Source organism: Carassius gibelio, chromosome A20 (genome assembly GCF_023724105.1).
Source record: "Carassius gibelio isolate Cgi1373 ecotype wild population from Czech Republic chromosome A20, carGib1.2-hapl.c, whole genome shotgun sequence".
NCBI classification, from domain to species: Eukaryota; Metazoa; Chordata; class Actinopteri; order Cypriniformes; family Cyprinidae; genus Carassius; species Carassius gibelio.
The window spans coordinates 6,592,541-6,609,610 of NC_068390.1; the positions used below are offsets into that span (position 1 = coordinate 6,592,541).

General features: G+C 35.3%; 1 pseudogene; it reads left to right on the forward strand.

Moving 5' to 3' along the window:
* The first annotated feature begins 200 nt into the window (after positions 1–200).
* On the forward strand, positions 201–299 carry LOC127939084 (uncharacterized; annotated as a pseudogene).
* Positions 300–17,070: the final 16,771 nt, after the last annotated feature.

The window sequence follows — 17,070 nt, forward strand, 5'->3', positions numbered from 1 at the left end:
TTGTCTTTAGGGAAGATTTATCCTGATCAAAGGCCTGGGGAGGTCAAAAGGTCATAATGAGGAAGGCTGAGCTAGTCTTAAACAGGGGTGAAAGACTAGTGTCACACTTGCATGTGTCCAAACAGACGGAAGACGAAGAAGAATTCCAAGTAAAGTCTTTTAATGGTAGCTCATGAAAACAGGATACAGGCAGGGATACACAGACTAACGGCGGCACATATACTAAAACTGGATCGATACATAGCAGATTAGCATGGCCCCTGCAAAAGGATGAAATCCGTGAGGCTCTACATCTTTTAGGGAAGTCGTGGCCTAGTGGTTAGAGAGTTTGACTCCTAACCCTAGGGTTGTAGGTTCGTGTCTCAGGCCGGCAATACCACGACTGAGGTGCCCTTGAGTAAGGCACCGAACCCCAAACTGCTCCCTTGGCACCACAGCATAAATGGCTGCCCACTGCTCCCGGTGTGTGTTCACTGCTGTGTGTGTGTGCACTCTGGATGGGTTAAATGCAGAGCAAGAATTCGAGTATGGGTCACCATACTTGGCTGAATGTCACCTCACTCACTCACTAAATCAGATGGTGATCAGACAAATTAAACTGTGAGGGTGCAACTTAAATTAGGGAGTTGAAAAAATGAGGATTATTAACACAACACAAGACAACTGGTAACTAATGACAACAAATGAGAAGCGTGATATTAAAACAAAGTAACCAGGAATGAATGAAAAATAAAAACTGAAAGTCCATAACTAAAACAAACTCAACAAAAGTCCATAATCTTGACAGCTAGCAAGTCGGTTTGAAGATAAGCATCAAATATCAAATTCTTTTTTGGTTTACCTTTTGTGCAAATAACATTTAGATTGTGGAAAAAAGCAAAAGAACCAAATTTGATTATCTGATGATCTGACTAGTGAGAACAGTAATGCTACTGATGAGATGACAACAGCCGGCAGATCACCGTTTTCCCACTGTGATGTCATCCAACAACTGTTTTGCCCTTGGCTAATCCAAATCTCACCTAGAGTTCGGAATCCAACTGGCTTTTGACCTGAAAATGAACCTGACAATCACTGACCAAATATCCTCAGCATAACAATAATACATTTTTGAAGTATTTTAATACAAAACTACCTGTAGCTTGAGGCTCTCTGTTTGTGTGTACTGATTTTGGCTGACCACAAAATCATCTACATCCTTCAAAGAAATGCACAATATTATGTACAAATCTGTACCCTAGTGTTTACGAGGAGGAAAACACATACAAATGAATACATCAGTGGGTAGCAACACAATGTGTGGGGGAAGATGAGTGGCGAGAGAGCTGCGGTTAATTTCACGCCCCTGTATTTTCCCGTCACGCCTGGCTAATTTCTGTCATGTTCTGCCGAACTGTTGAAATACTCCATCTGCGAGCCCCTGGTGGTGTTTCTCAGAGAGTGGGGCATGACTAGCACACCAGCAGGGATGCTTCCATTTAATACAGGTGAGAGTAAATGCATATATATATATATATATATATATATATATATATATATATATATATATATATATATATATATATGGGGGGGGGGTGTGCTCTTGTTTTTGTGACATATCAGGACACAACTCTGTATAATGATATGGGTATGACACAGGTATTTCAAGGAGAGGGTGACTTATGAGGACATAACCAATTTCCCCATTTTGCAAAACACTTATAAATCATTCAGAATTTTTTGTTTGTTTGTTTGTTTTTTTTGAAAAAGTAAAAATGCACAAAGTTTCCTGTGAGGGTTAGGGTTAGGTTTAGGGTTGGTGTAGAGCCATAGAATATACAGTTTGTACAGTATAAAAACCATTACGCCTATGGGATGTCCCCACTATTCACAAAAGCAAACGTGTGTGTGTGTGTGTGTGTGTACCAGTCTGCACTTTTCTTGAATTAATTAACACCTTACTGGGATTTTTTTTTTTTATTTGATGTCATAAGGGATAAGTCTTGTGGCTTCACTCTATCTCCATCTGCAGAACCAAAATGCATTCTGATTAGGAAATGCATATTTGATTAGTAAAACCAAAGATAAGATTAACTCCACCTTAAAAACTTTGACCTGTTTATTTTATTACAAATGCTGATCATAAATTGTTTTCTGATCTTCACAGTGAGTAAATAACAAAGCATTTAATCCTGTCCATCTGCATTTTCCAGGCTGGTCCAGCTAATGTGCATGACAAGTGACTTCCTCCTACAGCTGCCGTTTTGAGCAATGCAGTAACTCTATCAAAAGCTGATCATAGATATTTACATTTTTATGTAATTAATTTTTTTTTTAAATTGGTTATGAATTTGAATAAATTCATATGATCTCATTCATCTGCTCATGCCCCCTTGTGGGTTAGGTTAAGGTTGGACATTAATTGTGACAATGAATGACATTGTGTTTACCAACAAATGGTTTATATTCAGGTTCCAACTCCTATAATAATGGAACCGTTCCAATGTGTTCCATCTCATTTTATATTTACAAGATTGTACCAATGAGACGGAACAACAACAACAAACTACTAGAGACGATCCAATGGGGATTAAGAGAAAACCACAACTCTAATTTAAACAGTACAAATTTAAAGTACAAAGTCAATATAATAAGTCATAACTTGTGGGAGGAAAACAGATACAGGTGCATCTCAATAAATTTGAATGTCGTGAAAAAATCATTTATTTCAGTAATTCAACTCAAATTGTGAAACTTGCGTATTAAATAAATTCAGTGCACACAGACCGAAGTAGTTTATGTCTTTGGTTCTTTTAATTGTGATGATTTTGGCTCACATTTAACCAAAACCCACCAATTCACCAATCTCAATAAATTAGAATAAGACCAATGAAAAAATGTTTTATTTTTTTGTGAATTGTTGGCCTTCTGGAAAGTATGTTCATTTACTGCACATGTACTCAATACTTGGTAGAGGCTCTTTTTTCTTTAATTTTTGCCTCAATTCAGCGTGGCATGGAGGTGATCAGTTTGTGGCACTGCTAAGGTGGTGTGGGAGCCCAGGTTTCTTTGATAGTGGCCTTCAGCTCATCTGCATTTTTTTGGTCTCTTGTTTTTCATTTTCCTCTTGACAATAGCCCATAGATTCTCTATGGGGTTCAGGTCTAATGAGTTTGCTGGCCAGTCAGGCACACAAACACCATGGTCATTTAACAATTTTTAACCATTTATATACTCAATTGATTGATTTATTTATTGATTAGTCATTTATTTTTCATATTATTTTTTCCATTGTGTATGATTAAACACCACTGGATGAGGAAATGTTGTTATTTCCGACTCAGGAAAATTAAGGTGTCAGGCTTTACTACAGTAGTTAGTATCTACTTGTTGATGTATTTTGACATTAATAACTATTTTTCAAACAAACACATAAATCTATGATATTTCACTATATAATATTAAATGTTTTGAGCATGGGGGAAAAAGGGAAAAAGCTTTCACATTAGCTCAGGATAGTCGCTAAGTGTTTGAGAATGTGTTGCAGTCTTGTGGTCCTATCAGGCAATTAGTGCTGTCAGGATATTGTTTTCCTATGGCTATTGTCTCATTAGGTCACATTGCATTTATGATATCTGGAAATCTGGATCTGAGCTTAAGTGCTCATCATGTGCAAAGATGGCAGCTTTCATTCTCCTTGCACTAGAACAAACCAATTTAATTGAGATGAATGGGCATGCCAGTCTTGCCAGGTATTATAGACTTTTAGACAGATTGCAGTTCCACTTGGCCGGTCCGCCATTTGAATTGGACTCGGTAATGTAAAGTACTGTTTTAACAAGACATGAGAATGCTACTGCTACTCATCATCTGTCAAAAGCAGTTACAAGACATGCTACAACAGATCTGTCTGGCTGTTTCGGGCGTGTAGCAAAAACACTGTTTATGATAATCAGCTTATTTGTGCAGGGCAGCATGCTTGGGCACCATGGGTAAAAGTATACATAAGGATTATGGCAAAGGCTGTTCAAAAAAACTGCTAAATTATGCGATGACAGTCTAGTCAAAATCAGAAGTAAATAAAAGGCAATAAACTGAAAAAGAGGTGTTCGGCATTTCCCTGCTGGACTAATCTGTAGTGTATGTACAAAAAATAATTAGTGTATTCTGTTGGAAGCAGTCACTTGAGCTCCAATTAGAGTCCAAATGCTCTTAAAAACTTGAGTTCACTGGAGTAGGAAATAGGAGGAATTAGCATTCACTGGCATGAGAGATTCCTATTTTTCTCTAAAACATTTAGGCTGGTCTGAGTACTGAACAAATTATTTTTCTGGATTTTACTGTGAGCAATGCAATCAAAATATAGACAATGAACTTAAAATATTCATTGCATAACTGTATCAAATATTAGTTTATATATTCAGTGAACAAAAGTTCCATTTTCCAGGGCTGTAACTAAGGGAACAGGCTCATGCTTGCTAATGACTACATCTATTGTTGTTATGATTTCTGAAATTGTGCTGAACTAATTGTGCTTTGAATATTCATGCTCAAACTGTAGCTTTACAAAGGCTGTGAAATGTAAGAGTTTCTCTGATGCAAAATTGATTTTTATTTTTTATATGGGAACATTGGGTTTAGGGGAATGTTATGGAAATGTTACTTTTGAATGTTTGCGAATGATGAGTAATGAGTAATATTGCTGGGTTCCTCTTTTCAAGAGAGAATACATAAATAGTTTTCTCTTTTGTAATGATACATTGGGGTCTAGGCACAAGGGAACTGCTGACCTCTTTATTTGCCAACTACTGCTTCTTCTCTAACCAAACCTAACTCAATGCACTGAACGCTGAAGCTTTGGACATGAGCTGTAGCTACTGTCTTCTGGCATTCAGGTGGTTCAAGGTTCACAATATTTGTTTATTTTCGAGATCCAGCTGGTGGTGGATAAGAGAACATACAGGTGTACTCAAGGATGTCTCATTCAATTGATACTAATTATATAAAAAAATAAAAAAATCACAAAAATAAAGGCCCAAAAGCTGGTAGTGGGGTGGTACCTTTTAAAAGGGTATTAAGATGCACAATCTGGGTACAAATATGTGCACTTTAGGTACTAAGATTACTAATATGCACAATATGTTTATGAATAGACTGTATTACCATTTGTAGGACCACTTCTTTAAGCGCTCATTGTAGCAACTTGTAAACCTAATTTAGATTAGAGATTACAGTTTTTGTGTGAAATATGCATCAGATGGTCTGTGAGCGAGATTAGCTTCTGGGGGTGTTCAAGCATATTAAATGAGGTACATGGTCAAGATGCTCAGTTCCAATACAGAGACATAAACCAAATGGACTTTCAGTGGCGGCAGCGGTACACTTGTTTATCCGAGTGTGATCTGCCTCCAAGTAATTGAAGGAAAGGCTTGTCGATGTTTGCTGAGAGCATTTTAATTAGCCGTCTCGCTGCATCCAAATGAGCACTCGTGGAGTGATGAAGCAATTTGAGTCAATTAGGAAATGAGTAATTTCTCCCTTCAAGGGCTAAGCATTCATAACATTTGTAGCAGGTTCTTGGAGGGCTTGTTTTGTGGAGTGCTTGCTTTGTGTAGGAGTTTAGGAGATTAGTCAGAAATGAAATTAGGAAATGGACAGTACAGCCTCCTCCATTATTTTTATTCCGCGCTTTCTCTACCACTCTGGCATTCCTCCATCCAGCTGCCTGTAATTCCATTTTTGGCTTTGATAAGATTAGGATTCCCCGGCTTCCCTCCTTAAAGAAATTGCTGTGTGGTGAGATACCTGCAAAATGCCTCGTGGATGTTCACTATCGACAGAGAGACAGTGGGAGCGAATGGAAACTGTCATTTGACCCAAGTAGGGCGTCAGACTTCAGTCAGTGCTGCCATCTGCTGGTGTGTAAACATTGCCTTAAGACTGATGAAAACATTTGCTACTCTACATGCTAATCATTTTTGTAAATGTTATTCTCAGTAGCATAAAAAATGACTGGCCAATCAAGATATTTATCAAGTACTATAATCAATTATTCATATAATGAGTGCTTTAGTAAGTCAGTCATTGTTTCAAGCTTCCTAGGTGTTCACATTTTTACAAGGTCAGAAGCACATATGAAACACATCGTGCAGTAGCCCCCAGCCCCTTATAATACATGATGTATGATGTATGAATATCAAAGGTTCTGTGACAATGAGTATTGTGAAATACTCGCTATACAAATAAATTTGAATTGAAATTAATTGAATTGAATCGAATTGTTGAAGAATTTGTTGTCACGTGATTTATTTATTTATTTATTTTTTAGTTGTGGAGGAAAAACTATTGTGAGACAATACAATGAAAAGGTAAAATTAGACCACTGGGGTAAAATTTACAAAAACTTATTTATCATTTAGAAAAAAAAACATTTTGAATATTTATATCCTTTTAAGACAAGGACAGCATCAATAATACAGATGCATATATTACAAAAGAAAAAGAAAAAATGTTTTAGGATATAGCAATAATAAGGCTTAACAGTGTACATATTGCTACTACAAAAATAGCTGATACATACATAAATAATTTTGTTCTTAATTAAGAAGAGAAACTTGATTATTAAAGAAAATCTAATTTCAGTCTTCTTACAGGGAGCACAATAAAACAAATGCAATTCTAAAGAGCACTAACATACTGTGAGAGAAAACACAGACCTCTTCCTGGCACTCTGTTGTGTTGCTCTGACTTTAAAGGCCAGCTCTGGACAGCCAGCTCAGGTTTATTTACACTATAGTTGTAAGCTTTTAGAATCCACTTCTGGCCTTGCCTTCTTCTCATACAACCCAAGCACTTCTTTTGATAAGGTGGGTGTTCACGGGATTCACGGAACTGACCTTCCTCCTTTCATGATGGAGAAAACAGGCAGAACTTTAGTTGATTTTTTAGGGCTTGGATGTACCTTTATTTAAAGGTACGCTCTCACTAGCAGGTTAAAATCTCCATGTTAACTCCATGAGTCAGCATTCTCAGCAATGGCCATGTAAATAGTTTGAACTGATGCCAGTTAATCACAGAACACAGATTTGCATTCCATTAGCTGTTAAATAAAAAAATTATTGTGGAACCAGATTAATTAAGAGGTTTAAATACAAATCAATAACAATAATATAACTGCCACATTCATAAATAACTTTTTAAATATTTGCACTTTAAATCTGGGAAGTCATAAATTAATTAAAAGTGATAAAGTAAAATGGCTTTATCTTGAAAAAAACTATATATATATATATATATATATATATATATATATATATATATATATATATATATATATATATATATATATACATATATATATATATCGCCCATTCCAATCAATAAAAGTACATTCTTTAATAAAAGTACACAAGTCATAATTAACCACAACAAGCAAATTAATATTTTATCCCTTCCTTTGGTTTGCTCAGCTCACAATCTAATTGGTCCAGAGTTGTACATCAAATGTCTTCTGAATAAATTGCCAAACATTGCAGTAAAGAATGTGAGGTTGTCTCCACACACACAATGCATTTACTTGGAGGCATGATTGATGATCAGCTGACTTTCTCAGACAACATTGCTAAAACTGTCCAATCCTGCAGATTTTCTTTATTCAACATCAAGAAGATCAGGCCCTTTCTTTCGGAACATGTAACACAACTCCTTGCTCAAGCTCTTGCTCTGTCCAGAATGCTCTCCTGACAGGTCTTCCAGCCAGTTCTATCAAACCTTTACAATTAATCCAGAACTAATTTAATATTTCTCAAGTCAATTTATTGTTTTAGATGTCAAGCCATTTAATGGAGTATTTTATTCCATAGTCAGATTCCTTGGATATATTTAGTCTCTTTAATCAGCCAGGAGGTGAAACAATAGAAGATGTTAGTTTTGAACTATAGCGCCATTTCTTCCTTCAAAACAAGTATTTTCAATTTTCTTAATTGACTTTACCTTATACCAGACCAAGCAGACATCTACCGGTTCTGATCCAAAGTGAGAGCAAAACACTAAAGCGTCGCCCCTGGCTCAGGGAGAGAGTGTTTCAGATGTATTACGATCTGTATAGTTTTCCTCCTCATCTGTCCTTTAGATTTATGAAGTGCAAGGGCTGCGGTGTTTGCTCTCGGCAGACTCCCTGATGTGTGTTTAAACTAGATCATACCGGAGAAGCAAATACCACTAGAATACCAATGCATGTGGATGTAAAAACAAAGACAAGGAGTCAAAGGCTCACTCCTCTGAATTTAGGCAGAGCTAAACATGGTGCAAGGTGTAATCCAATGTTCAGAAATCAGAGCCTTAGTATTCTGCACAGGATATGGGTTGTGGAGTATCAGGAATGATAAAAATGTAATGCTAAACAGAATGTTTGAATAGTAAAAATACATACACAAAAAATATAATAATAATAATAATAATAATAATTTGTGGTTGTATGGGCTATCAAATCAGTGAAGTTAGAAAAGTAAATCAAAATGGAATGTTGGCCCAATTCAGCTGATGCTTTAGGCACTTTAGGGTATCTTGTGAAGGGGAGCGCAAACTGATTGAGGCCCAGGATTTAAAATAATTTTAAAAAAATGTTTTTTAATGTCAACATTTGACAAATAAGTTTAGTAGTTTGTAGCACTGGATTACTGATGGTCATTTACCATTTCTTTCATAAAACAGTTGTCATATATGAAATGTTTAGCTCTGTTAAAACTGAAGCATCTCGTTGAATCCGCAGCTTTAAAATATATTTGTACATTTTTTGTCATCCTAACAACAATGGTGCAGTGTAGCAGAGCAAGACTGTCATATTGGTGACCCCTCGGTGTCTATTGATATTGAAATCATCAATATTCTATTTATTTTTATTTTGAAATACCCAGTTAGTAATGTTTTTTTTTTTGCAGTTTTCACCTCTCAATCATTACTTTTTCACATTTTCACCTCATCATTCTGTATTTTGAAGTGACAGGATAGTGAGTTATTTTATAATTTACAGATATTTATTTAATTTTTCTACACAATTAATATAAAATAAGATTACAATTAAATTAAAAAAATTCTGGTGGACACATATGTCTGGCATTCTCTGCAGAACAGAGAGGGGAGAAACTCACTGCAACTGTAATAATTCATTTAATATCATTAATAATTCCTGATCTACAATAGCATTGTTCTTTGTCTTAAGCATCATCAAAAAAATACCCACCATACACAAAACATTTATTTCACATACATTAGATTTATTTTACATAAAGTATGTAATAAAAAATAATAATACATTTTGTGATTTATACAGGGCAATTTTGCCCTATATAATTATATATGGAATAAAGTAAAAAAAATGTAAAAAAAAAAAAAATGGATGTAGTTATAAAAATAATTATTAATTCATTCAATTTATATTTATAAATAATTTTATGCATTATGAAAAAACACTTATTTGTTAAGGGAAAATAATTCCATTTAAAATTCCAGCTTTCCAAGTAGTTTTTGTTTCTTGTTTTTTCAGAAGTTTCTGTTTAAGCCCCACCTATCCATTTTGAGCCAAATACAGATGATTTTGGAATTACGCATATACAGATGTTGGGTTTGCTGCACATCAATAGTCCGTAGTAGAAATAGTGCAGAGTTACACACCAAACTTTAACACTTGCCTTGGAAAGGACCATTAACTAAATCACCATGGACCCAAAACCGAGTTAGGACGTCACCCGTTTAGCTTTATCACACTGATAATGAGGCAACAATATTGGTTAAGGAGCCGTTTCCTCAGGTCTGGTTTTTATTTTTTATTTATTTTTATTAGGCAGCCCACTGGGTGCAGCCAATGGTTGCTGGCACACTCTGAGCACAGGACTGGGTAAATGCTCACTAGACTGCAGGTATGACCCACTTTTGTACAAACGCTTGGTTCTTCATTCATCTCTTTGCAGTCTAAAGCCTGGGAGCATTTACCTGTGAATCAATGAGAAATTAATCAGAGCTGACAAACAGGACCTGTGCGGCCTGTGCAAAATGTGTTTTCAAACCTTTACACTAAAGGCAAAAACCCCAGGAAAATACATGTGCGCTGAAGTGTTAAACAAGGTCAGTAAAGATGTGAGAGATTTATCAAATCAAGACTAAAGCAGAAGTTTAGAGTTGGCAAAAATTCAAATTAAATTAAATATAAATGAGTTCGGACACTTCCATTACAAATAATCCAATTTCGCTGCCTTGGTGTATCGATCACAGGCATCCTGATAAAATCAAGAAATTGTATTTATTTTTAATTTACTAACTAACTAATAAATAAAACACATTGCTGTGATCTGTGCTTTTTCTGTCATGGGAAACCATCAGAAAAACAATGAGCAGCTACTCCAAACCGGCATGACATTTTCATTCTGTGGGAAACAAAAGCATGTGCCAAATAGGACCCAAAAGTACCATAACCACATCATAAAAGAATGATAAAAGTGGTTCATAAAACTTGTGTGCTATATTCCAGGTCTTCTTAATCCATATGATAGACTATTGTGACAAACAGAACAAAGTTTAAGCAGTTTTTACTAATACAGCAGTATTATAGTCCAGTGGTCAGTGGACTAAACTTGAGAACCGGATCCGTCCAGTTTATAAACAAATCTTTTAGATCATATTTGAAAAATGGAATTGACATTCATGAAATGGACACCCCTACTTCTCTCATCAATGCAGCAAGAAAAGCTATTTTTGGATGTCAAGACTTCAAGTACATAACAACTTCAATTTTGTCTACACACAAAGCATGTTTAAATTTGATGGGATGCTAATTTGTAAAAAAAAATACCAAATGAGATTATTTTCCTATTAGAGATTATGCTGTTTTAAACAAAAAGGGTGGTTGCACCAAATTTTCAAATTGCACCAAAGATTTGATTTGTTTAATTGAAGTAAATCTGATAAATAAAATTGATAAACTATTTATGGCAATTTTGAAAGCATCCTCACTTTACAGCATTTTTACACAAGTGCATTTTACCAAAATTAGAGGGATCATACAAAACGCATGTTATTTTTGATTTAGCACTGACCTGAATGAGATATTTCACATAAAAGAATTTTTCATATAGTCCAGAACAGGGAATAATATTGGGTTTGACCCAGTTTACATACGCTTGATTCTTAATACTGTGTTGTTGGATGATCCACAGGAGTAGGTACACTTGCACGTAGTTTTTCAGGTAGCTTTGCCGGTAGGTTTCTTGAAGTGTCTTGGAGATTTCCCCACAGTTCTTCTGGGTTTAGTCTGTGTGAGTTTTTCTCTGTTTCTTCATGTCTTTCTAGATGGACTGGATGATGGTGATATCAGTGTTCCACTGGAACGGCTTCTGCACATGACAGATATCAGAAGTAATAGTGTTTATTACATTTGAAATGTGGATATTTTTCTTTCAAAAATGCATGGATTCGCTACAGAAGACCTTTATTTACCCCTCGGAGCCATGTGAGGCACATTTTATTATGGATGCACACGCTTTATTTGACGACTTGTGGACTGTTCAACTGCACCACCCACCGTCAGCAATGATACAGCTTGGAATAGCCTGGAAAATGTTTAATATATCTCTGACTGGATTACACTGAAAGAAGAAAGTCATATACACCTAGGATGCTTTGAGGGTGAGTAAATCACTGGATAATTTAAATTTTGGGGGTAAACTTTATCTAAATTCATTACTGTAAACTTATGTGCCCTCTAGAAGCTTGCGTTGTGCAAGTGAACGATACATTATTGTGCCATCTAAAATAAGCACAAAATCACTTTCACTGACTTTTTCATTAACTGTTCCCTCCTGGTGGAATGACCTGCCCAGCTTAATCCAAGCAGCTAAGTCCTTAGTCATCTTCAAAAATGACTAAAACACATCTATTGCATCTTTATTTGACCCTCTAACTCTAGCACTTTCTATTCTACTTTATCGATTTATATTCCTTTTTATATAAAAAAAACTAGCTTTCTATTTTTTTCTATTCTATCTTCTTGTTTTTATTTGTGCTTGTGCATGTGTTTGTATACAATTATATATATATATATATATATATATATATATATATATATATATATATATATATATATATATATATATATATATATATATATATAAAACTTTATATATATATATATATATATATATATATATATATATATATATATATATAACTGTAACTTTAACAATCACTATTCTAATTCTATTCTTTTTAAAAAATCGAACTACCTTTCTAATCTTTTTGTATTCTATTTTCTTTTCATTTATTATGCAATTGTGTGTGTGTGTGTGTGTGTGTGTGTGTGTGTGTGTGTGTGTGTGTGTGTGTGTGTGTGTGTGTGTGTGTGTGTGTGTGTCTGTGTGTGTGTGTGTGTGCTTGCTCTCATCTTTTTTTATTCTATCTGCTTAGTTTTTATTTATTATATTATTTAAAAGCCCATGCTACGTGTACTGTGTTAACCTAACTGAGACTTGTTATAGCACTTATATAGCATTGCTCTTTTTGTTGTTTTTGATTGCTTCCACTGTCCTCATTTGTAGGTTGCTTTGGATAAAAGCTTCTGCTAAATGACTTAATGTAAATGTAATGTGTGTATATATATATATATATATATATATATATATATATATATATATATATATATATATATATATATATATATATATATATATATATATATATATATATATATACCTTGCTACATATACTGGGCTAGGCTAACCGAGACTTGTCATTTGCCATAAATATTCAGTTACCTAGATCCAGTAGCCTTGTAAACTCTGAAAGACATTTCCCATTCAGGAAAAACTCTGTAAGAGTGGCCTTACCGCTGCTGATGTGGTCTTGGGCTGATTGGGTCTATTAAAAGTGTTCTTATCCCTGCTGAGGCTGTGTGATTGATCACAGCTGACACGTCCTTTTACCCACTGTCACATTAATAACTTGGTGTCTCTCAGGAAAATGACAGACTGCTCAGTCCTGGAAGAACACGCTGCAGAATGCTCAAGGTTAGAGAGCTCGCTCATCACAAATCAAGAGCCCAAGTGTCATTAAACACAGCAGAGCATGCAATTTTCCTTCCTCATTCTACAGAAACACAGTGGCTGATCTATAGCACACAGGTACAACTACATGTTCCTGACTGTCAAGGACATTCTGTATACCTACTTCAGAGCCTCATCTGTGTGTTCAAGAATCTAGGACCGTTTTGGCACCCCAGGACATCAGCATCCCACAACGCTTCATTTTCAAGGCTGTTAAAATGCATTCTGGCTCTGATTCCAATTGCATTGATGCCCAGGAGGAATTCGCTGCCGGACTGCTTACTCAACTACATGGAACACAAATATCACCAAGCCAGACCTCTTTGCAGAGACTTTACATTGTTGTATATTATAAGTATATGATTTCCCAATTTACATTACATGTTATATAGCTGATTCATTTATTTGACTGTTGCAGGACAAGGTTCTTCGCCTTAATAGTTTCAGAGAAACAACAGTTCTATAATTCTCTCTCTCTCTCTCTCTCTCTCTCTCTCTCTCTCTCTCTCTCTCTCTATATATATATATATATATATATATATATATATATATATATATATATATATATATATATATATAATGTTTGTAACACCTATTGGCAAATTTCAGTTTCCAACTCACCAACATTCCTTTGTCTTTGGATTGTGGGGGAAACTTGAACACCCATAGGAAACCCACACCAATATTGTTAGAACATGCAACCTTGAAGGAACTATCTCCATTTGAAACCTATGACTTTCTTGAGCTGTCCTTTCTAAGTCAGGTCTGAAATAGGGCAGGCTACAGAGAAGAAATTAGATACACAAGATCTATAATAGCGGGTCAACCCAAGAAGAATTGCTGCTTTTTCATGTATGGTTTGTGAAATCCCAAACTACTTTCCATTTGGTTTAATTAATCTACAGCCAATTGGAAACCCCACCTACAAAAACACAATAGTCTGGTCTGCAGTAAGTGTAGGCTACATTTAGTGTCAGTCTACAGACTTGCAGAATTGGCTTCATCCTTCCTCAATAAGGAATTTATGGATTCCACATTCTCTCTATAAATGAACTGCCTCTACCAAAAAGTCGAAATCTTTAAGCTTTATAGCACTATTAGCAGAGTGGACATGGTGAACTGGCTTTGAGCATTTTAAGCATCTGGTGTCTCGTCCTGCATTATCAACAATCAATGTCTGGAAGATTCACTTTGCAAAGGGATCTCAGTAGTGTCTCCAACACAAACATAAATGCCAATAATGAGACAGGAATCTGCTTTTCCTTTTATCATGCCATGGTTGCCACACAGTTCCTATTTCTGACTGTGTGATATTGAGAGAGGAGATGACCTGACTGACTGAACTTCCTATTTCTAATGCAGAATTGTCCCCAGAAATTATACAGCTTCTCCAAAACAGATACTTGCTTAAATATTGTATGTAGATCAGTATTAAAAGTTGTTTGCTAATTGTCTCTGAAAGTTGTCCCATAAGGAACCAATGACTTGATTTTGTCAAAGTTTATCAGTGTATTTCCATCAAATAAGTATAATATATATAGTAGTCAGACTTGCTTTTTGATGTAAATGAATGTGCCTGAAGAAAGTTTGCATAAATGTAATGTGCAACACAAACATCATTAAAGCAAAGAAAGCAAAGTCCCAGCTGAATTGTGTCAAGCATGAATGATACTGTTGCACAAGGCTTGATCATCTGTGCATTCAGTCATGCTGTTTTACTCAGTCCAACCTGTTGTAGACACACTGCTTTTGTAAATGCTTACATGAGTTTTATCCATGACAGTTTATGTTTTAGATACTTATATATAACAAGTCAAAGTGGACTAGGCTTTGTTCCAATAATTCAATTCAAGTTTTCAATTCAAGTTTACTTGTATAGCGCTTTTTACGATACAAGTCATTGAAAAGCAACTTTACAGAAAATTATGTTTCTACAATATTTAGTAGTACTTAACAGTGGTGACTGTCAGTTTATGTGCATATGTAAAATTCATACAAGACGTAGTCAACAAGATGATTAACACTATTAACAGCAATTATTATATGACGCAATCACACTTAGCAATATTTGGTAGTTCTGTATATTGTTTCAGGGTTAACATCATCGGAGGTCCTCTGCTGTTTGTCAGTCTGCTGTTCTTTTTCCATTCTGCTGGGATTTTCTGACACAATTTTCCTCCAATAGCAGGAGAATGAGGAAGCAGAAATGTATCAAGAACCAAAGAAATAGTAATGGGGTGTCCGATTTGTGAGCTCTGAAAGAAGTGATCGAATCAGTACATTGCAAAAAGTAATTTAGTCTTTCTATCAATGACTATACTTATCGGGTTTGGATTAGTTTAATTTCCAAATTTCCTGTTGGATCTATTTTCATGGTACTGGAGCAATGCTGACTGATGAGCAGAGGGATTTGAAATCACTATGATTAGCATTATGATATTCTATTAGATACAATTACTGTCTGTTTCAATACTCTGTTGGTGTGCAATAAACATTTACAAATGATCCAAAGTGTTGGAATAAGTGAAGAACTGAGGGCAACTACTGTGGGTAGTTTTAAATGGAAACTGACATTTGGCGTGGCTGGAGGAGTCCCTTGCGGCCATATTGCTGAGATAATTGTAACTGTCTTCTTTGGTTAATCTGCCTCATTGCCCAGAGCAGGGTATAATACAAGGTGTAGGAGTCCAACACATCAGTATTCAGGATACACACAGCTCGGAAGCCCTGTAAATTAACACTCAATCTGTCATCTGCAACCGGTGAAATATCCGGGAAGGCTAATGCAGACGGATGGGAAAGAGCCATTAGCTGAGGAAGTGATGTATTAACACAACACTGCTTATGTCTCTAAACTGCTTTATAGCCATAGCAATGTTCTTTTATGTGAAACAAAACACCACTTTTCACAAAACATAAATGCATTTAGCAATAATATGTTGCCATTCTGTCGCCAAACCTAGATTTAAGTATAATGCTGTTAGTAGGCACCATTGTTTTCAAACTTTTGGCTTGATAAAGGAAAGTTTAAAGGTCAGACATGGACAAATCTTTAGTTAAAGAGACATGGTGAGGACATTACTTTTCGACTTTCGCCACAAATTCTCCTGTTCTCAGGACCCAGGTTTAACATTTGGAAAATTGGGAAAAGCACACCCCCACGTCACACATCCCTTTGTCATGAATACCTTTGACATTACTAAAAAAATTATAGAATCGTTTTCTCTGTGCTTTTTCCACGATACATTTTTGCTACTCTAATTATGTATGGTAATGTAGTTATTGCTTTTTTTCACATTTCATATTTACATTGTCGAAATTAATTACAGATGTGAAAACAAGTAGATGCTGTTTTAAATGGAAAGTAATCACTGGCCTGAAATTAAGCAAGTTGTTTAGACCTGGTTTAATCAATAGTCTTTAAATTGTTTGCCTGAGTAATTAGATCGCCGTGGTCTTCATTGGAGTCTTTGTCATGAATTCTCAATGACAGTGTCCCCACAATAAGATGTCACACCAATTATTAATTTCACAGACAGAAATGGATGACTGACAGAAGGTCGAACATGATGTGACAGATGTGATTGTTGAAGTTGATGGTTTGCACAGATACAATGTCTGTTTGTTCGTTTGTTTCTTATGCCATACTCTTATCATGACATTTTTTAGGAGTAAAGTTGGGGTGGTGTGACTTAGTATTTAAATAGCTGTGCTGAAAAAAAAGTTGTATGGTATAATAAATAGCTATGCTCTTCTTAAATTTGTTGTTTCATTTAAATATAAACATTTGTTAGATTTAGGCAGACTAAGCAGTTTCGTGGTTATTTGATCTAATGTTGTGTCTGTTGAAAATATCTATCTTTGACATTGTAAAAAAAAAAAAATTTTAATTTTGAAGTGTTCATTTGAAATCAGGGTAAGGTGCCCTCCCATTTTGCACAGAAGGCATGAGTGGCATGTTGTTGCTAGTGTTATTATTTTTTATGTATAATGTGGGATT